General features: G+C 37.7%; 1 pseudogene; it reads right to left on the bottom strand.

Moving 5' to 3' along the window:
- Positions 1 to 2,767: 2,767 nt before the first annotated feature.
- Positions 2,768 to 3,526, bottom strand: LOC102829073 (annotated as a pseudogene).
- Positions 3,527 to 6,396: the final 2,870 nt, after the last annotated feature.

Genomic DNA, 6,396 nt, shown 5'->3' with positions numbered 1-6,396 from the left:
CATAGTTGAAAAGTTAGATGTATTGCTTGTTGCAACAAGGGAGTCCACAGACCATAGGTAACTGTGGGACATCTCATTGAGACAGTGGTGGTGGTGGTGGTGTTGGTGGTGGTGGTGGTGTTGGTGGTGGTGGTGGTGGTGGTGGTAGTTATGTGCTGTGGAGTCAGTTCAGACTCATATAGAGTTTCTGAGGCTGCAGATCTTTACAGAAACAGAAAGCCTCATAGACCAGCTGGTAGTTTCAAACTGCTCACTTTGAGGTTAGCAGCCCAACTTGTAACCACTATGCTACCAGAGCTCCTTAAGACATGGTAGAAAAGACTTTTAACATTCGGGTTGTATTAGGAGATTTGGGGACATGTTTAAATGATAGGGTTTGCTGAGGACTGGATGCAGGATGATTCTATGATTGGGCAGCATAATAAATTTTATCTGTAGGACAGATTTAAAAAGTGAAAAACTGTAAGCTGGTTAAAAAGAAGAAGAAGAAGAAGAAGTAAAATAGAGAATAACCAGAAGAATGGAATTCTTGGTCTTTTTTATGGTTTGGATAACGTTCATGTGTTTTATCTGGATTCTAACGTAATTGTGGAGTATCATTTGATTTTGATCTATCATGGTTGCAGAGTGACCTTATCTGGTGTTGATATTTTATATTGATGTTTTTGTTCAACAGTAAGATACTGAGACCTAGCTCAGAGTAGCAAGCCAGCTTCTTGATGTCAGGATCTGCTTCATTTTTCTCAAAGGTTTAGAGATTTTTCAAACTTATATGAGGCTTTCTACTCCCGTAAAGATTTACACCCTCGGAAACCCTGTACAGGGTCGCTATGGGTCGGAACCGACTCGACGGCACTTAACAACAACAACAACATATGAGGTCTTGGTGTCCTGGTGAGGCTCTGTAGGATAAGCACTGGATTGGTAACCACACGGATGGCAGTCCAAACCCATGAGCCACTCCTCAGAAACCCAATGCAGGGTCCTATGAGTTGGAACTGGCTCAACGGCACTTAACAACAACAATATGAGGTCTTACACTTACTTTACTAACTGCTAATGACTGTTGTCTTGGAAAGTCAATAATACCATTTCCTCCCTGTGGGCCTCCTCCAGACATCCTCATTCCACAGGACTAGTAAAAGATGAAGAATTGTATACAGCTAAGTGTTTCTTCATTCTAACAAGAAAAGTATGTTAAAGATGGAATTTTACTGCAAATTCTTTACCTTTTAGACTTGTTTGACAAGCTAACATTTAACACAAATTCAAAGTGAGGGCCAAGAGATAAGCAATCTTTTGATAGTGGAATAGTACACTAATTACAATAACCAGCGAGGAAGGCCTGTCCTCTCAAACCAACTCCATTTTTTTTTTTAAATATATTTGAGTTTATTCTTCATTTAACTTTAAAACACTACTATTGTTGCTGTTGTTAGGTGCCATTGAGTTGGTACCGACTCATAGCGACCTTATGCACAGCAGAACAAAACACTGCCCAATCCTGGCCCAACCTCACTACTGTTGCCACGCTTGAGACCACGATGCTACCACTTGGCCAATCCATCTCATTGGGGCGTCTTCCTCTTTTTCTCTGACCCTCCACCTTACCAAACATAATATCTTTCTCCAGCAACTGGTCCCTCCTGACAATATGTCCAAAATATGAGAGATGAAGTTTGGCCATCTTGGCCTCCAAGGAGCACTCTGGCTGCACTTCTTCCAAAATGGATCTATTGGTTCTTTTGGCAGCCCATGGCACTTTCAATATTCTCCTCCAACACCATAACTCCAAAGTTTCAATTCTTCTACGGTCTTCCTTATTCACTGTCCAGCTTTCGCACACATGAGGTTATTGAAAATTCCATAGCTTGGGTCAGGTGCACCTTAGCCCTCAAGCTGACATCTTTGCTCTTCAACACTTTAAAAAGTTCCTGTGCAGAAGATTTGCCTAATGCAATATATCATTTGATTTCTTGACTGCTGCTTCCATGAGTGTTGATAGCTGATCTAAGAAGAATGAAGTCTTTGACAACTTCAATCTTTTGTCTGTTGATAAGAATGTTGTTTATTAGTCCAGTGGTGAGGATTTTTGCTTTCTTTACATTGAGATGTTATCCATACTGAAGGCTGGGCTCTTTGATCTTCATCAGTAAATGTTTTAAGTCCTCTTCACTCTCAGCAAGCAAGGTGTACTGTACCATCTGCATATTGCAGGTTGTTAATGAGTCTTCCTCCAAACCTGATGCCATGTTTTCCTTCATAGAACCCAGCTTCTCGTAATATTTGCTCAGCATACAGGTTGAATAAGTATGGTGAAAGAATACAACCTTGTCACACACCTTTCTTAATTTTAAAACATTCAGTGTTTCCATGTTCTGTTCGGACAACTGCCTCTCGGTCCAAGTTCAGATTCCTTATGAGCACAATTAAGTGTTCTGGAATACTCATACTTTGCAATATTGTTCATAAATTGTCATGATCCACACAATCAAAAGCCTTTGTGTAGTCAATAAAACACAGGTAAACATCTTTCTGATATTCTCTGCTTTCTGCCAAGATTCATTGGACATCAGCAATGATATCCCTTATTCCACACCCTCTTCTGAATCCGGCTTGTACCTCTGGAAGTTTTCTGTCAATGCATTCTTGCAGCCATTTCTGTATTGCCTTTAGTAAAACTTATTCACATGCTACATTACTATAGTTGAGTATTAAAACAAAAACAAAAGCATGTAGTGAGCATATTATGATTACAGTCCTTCACTTACTCACTACTGAATATAAAATACCAACAGTGAGTGTTATTCAGTGGCCCCCATATTAAGATGTCTGACACTGAACCCCACCTCTGGGATGATGGTGATCATCCTCAGACACTTCTCCATTGTAATGGTGCCATCTTTCCTGGTAAGGATTAAAGTCCACCAGTTTTACCTGATCCATCTCATCAGTCTCTTCTACTTCTTTCCTCTCAGGTAGGGATTTTACCAGCAAAGACAGTTTATCAGGAGACAGAAAACCATTCTTAGAAAATTTTACCATAAATTTGATGATTAGGCTCCCCTTTTCACATGGTCTACAATAAATTGGCATACCTTCATTTAGAACACATTTGGTATCTTCATACTTGACAAACCGACTTGGATGAAAGGTGATAACTATGGTTCAGTTGTCAAAAGTGGATATTGGCTTTTGGAAGCCATACAATGCTTCAACCAGCTATATGTCCATATACATGAAAAGGTTTTCACCCTGTCTAGTAAAAACAGCATGGTCCTTCTGATCTAAAGTTATAATTATATCACCTGGCTCCAGTCCTGGCTTTTAATCTCCTTCACCGTGGAATATTATCTTCTGGCCACCTTTCATGCCTTTGTCAATATTAACTTCTAGAATCTTCTTCTCTTGAACTTTGACATCTATCTTTAGGGCTGATGAGTTCCCCACGGCCCTGGCACTCCATGCACACAGACTGAATTTGCTGAACCAGTCCAGGTCCCATCTGATGAATTCATATTTGCATCCCATTCCGTCGGCATTAGGACAGCACTCTACTGCTCCTTTCTTACCATCTTGGCCTTTGCATTTGTCACAAGCATCAAAGTTGCAGAGAAAATCAGCCAAGAGTTCAAGTTGTCAAGACTATATTTCTGCAATAAATATTTTATTGAGCATCTACTATGTGCCAACATTTTTTTTTTTTTTTCCCTTCAGGCATTTCTGGACCTGACAATAGTGTGGGCAAAATCAAAACAGGTAACTAGGAAGTCAGGAGCGGAGGAGCATGGATTCATCAGTATTTCAAAATATGTATAGTTTCCGAAGATGCCAGAAGATTTTAAATTGTGGTGTGAAATTATTTGTATCTGGAATACTTATTTAAATTTTGATGTGGCATTTACACAGGAGCTGAACCCTGGAAGTTTATACTGGAGCAGTTTAAAGGCTAAATTGAATAGCACAGATGGAAAAATAAGAACCTGGGGCAGGCAGCAGGAATCGACAGGATTGAAACAATTCAGGGTGTACTTACAGATTAGAAGGAACAGCATTTATTAATATCTCAGAAGCAGATGAGGAAAGAGAAATAATTCAAAATACTTCCCAGGGCTATAACTTGGGTAAGTACATATGTTGTGACATTATTAACTAAGATGAAAAAAATAAAAATGAAGACTAGATCTACAAAGAGTCGAGTGGTGTTTGGCGTATGAGATTCTTTGAATATATCCAGGAGAGTTGAAATGTGAGTCTGGGGCTCATAAGAAATGAAAGGGACAGAGATCATTGTTTTTGGAGGCATCAAGCTGTAGCTGAAGCTTTTAATATGGATGAGCTAACTCATTGAAAGAAGCCCTGTTTATGCAGTGGTTAAAGCACTCAGTTGTTCACAGAAAGTTAGGTGATTTGAACCCACCAGCTTCTTCACAGAAGAAAATGGTGGTAGTCTGATTCTGTAAAGATTACAGCCTAGGAAACCCCATTAGGCAGTTCTACTCATATTTGGTCTCTACTGGTTGGAATTGACTTGACAGCACACAACAATAACAGCTAATTATTATGAAAACATATATAAAATCATTTGGTAAAATGTAAAATTCAATGAAAATAAAACAAAACAAAAACTAGTTAATAAAAAAAGAAAAAAAAAAAGAAAGAAGAAACCAAGTTTCAGTGATGCTAATTTCACTAATCACTGGCAGAGCTAGAATTTGATTCAAAGTCTATCTGATTCTAGAAATTGCCGTTTTCTCTCTAAGATCATCATTACACACGGATGTTGGAGTCTCTTGGTTGACTACATGGCTTACAAATATGATTGCAGATTTTTATATGTTCTGATTCTATAGAAAATGACTTAAATGTCCAGAGAAGAGGCCAGAACGTGGTAGCCAAATAAACTTAGCCTCAAAGTGGCAGCCAAACAAACTGAGTACAAAAAGTAACTGTCTGGAAGTAGCAATAGGAAAGTGAGGAAACATCAACGCTTGACTGAGTAAGCGCTAAGCAGTTTCCACCTGGTGATATGGCAAGGGGAGCAGCATTCTTTAAGGAGACCTGTGTTTCAGCAAAGAGCACGTGGCAGATGCTCTCTGAAAACAATGAATATGTAAAAAGTTTGTCTACAATGAATGGCAGTTCCAAAGGATTTGGGTAAGGTAAAGGCATGTTCAAGGAAGGTAGGCAAAGCACCAGTAACAAAGGAAGATTTTTTTCCAGAAGATTCAATTGTTGCCTCAACTAGTCCACATACACTGAGGATAACTGAGGGTTTTTTTTTTGTTGTTTTGTTTTTTTTTTTTTGTCTGTATGTGAACAATCTTTGCTTTTTATAAAAGCAACTCCCATTGCACACAATTACATACCTATACACTATAGCTTCAGTTTACTAGGTCTCCTTCCAGTAGTTTTCCCCTCCAGGTATATAATTTCCCTTTTTTAGACCCACTCAGTTTTTGGTAAGTTTCAGCTTCCAAATTAACATGAGGGGGAGAGACATATTTTGTGGAAACAGTTCATTGCTTGTTTGTTTGGGTTTTTATTAACTAAATTTGTAAGTTTTACGTCTAATTTCAGCTTTCACTACTAGTTTTGGATATGTTGTCATGATAACTAGTTTCTTAATAAAAATAAATAAAAGTAAATTATACTAATGGCAAAACTTTAAACAGATAAAGTGAAAAGTTTTCCATACTAATGCTGAGAAACCAAGGCTGAACTATCTAAAGGCACCCACTCTTAATGGTTGTGGTATATCCTTCCAGAATTTGATCATGAATTTTCATTAAATAGATACTCATAAGTAATGGATGCCTTCTACTTAGTATACTTCCTGTACCAGCAGCTAAAGATTTCAAGGTAAACAGAACAGAAATGGTTACTTTGAGTTTCTAGAATGGTAGAAGAATCACATAATAATCAAGAAAACAGCAAAACAACAAGAAGCAAAGAACTATAACTGAAATCAACAGATTGCTGTCATCAAGAATAATATGTATTGTATATCATTCTACAATATGTTTTTGTTTTGTTTTGTTTTCATTTTCTGCCATGTCATCTTTTGGGGGCAATATATGGGTCTAACTCATCATCTTTAATTGCTGCATAATATTCATAGACTGGTTATGCTATAAATCTTTCAATTATTTACATATTGATTTACATTTAGGCTGTTTCTAAAATTGTTCAACTTTAAACAATACGGAAATAACTATCTTTATAATCATACCTTTATATTTTAAAGCATTCAACTCTTTACTGACATATGTAGTGTAAATATACTCCTCAGATGCTTTTTCCCCAATTTGACATGGGTGATTTGTACTGTGTACTTATTTTGTCAATTGCTCAGTCTTTTCCTTGATGGCAATTGAGCTTTCAGTGTTCCTTAAG

The sequence above is a fragment of the Chrysochloris asiatica genome, unplaced genomic scaffold, assembly GCF_000296735.1.
Source record: "Chrysochloris asiatica unplaced genomic scaffold, ChrAsi1.0 scaffold00094, whole genome shotgun sequence".
Classification (NCBI taxonomy): domain Eukaryota; kingdom Metazoa; phylum Chordata; class Mammalia; order Afrosoricida; family Chrysochloridae; genus Chrysochloris; species Chrysochloris asiatica.
The sequence above is the reverse complement of the archived record's forward strand: the minus strand, read 5'-3'. Positions and strand labels throughout refer to the sequence as shown.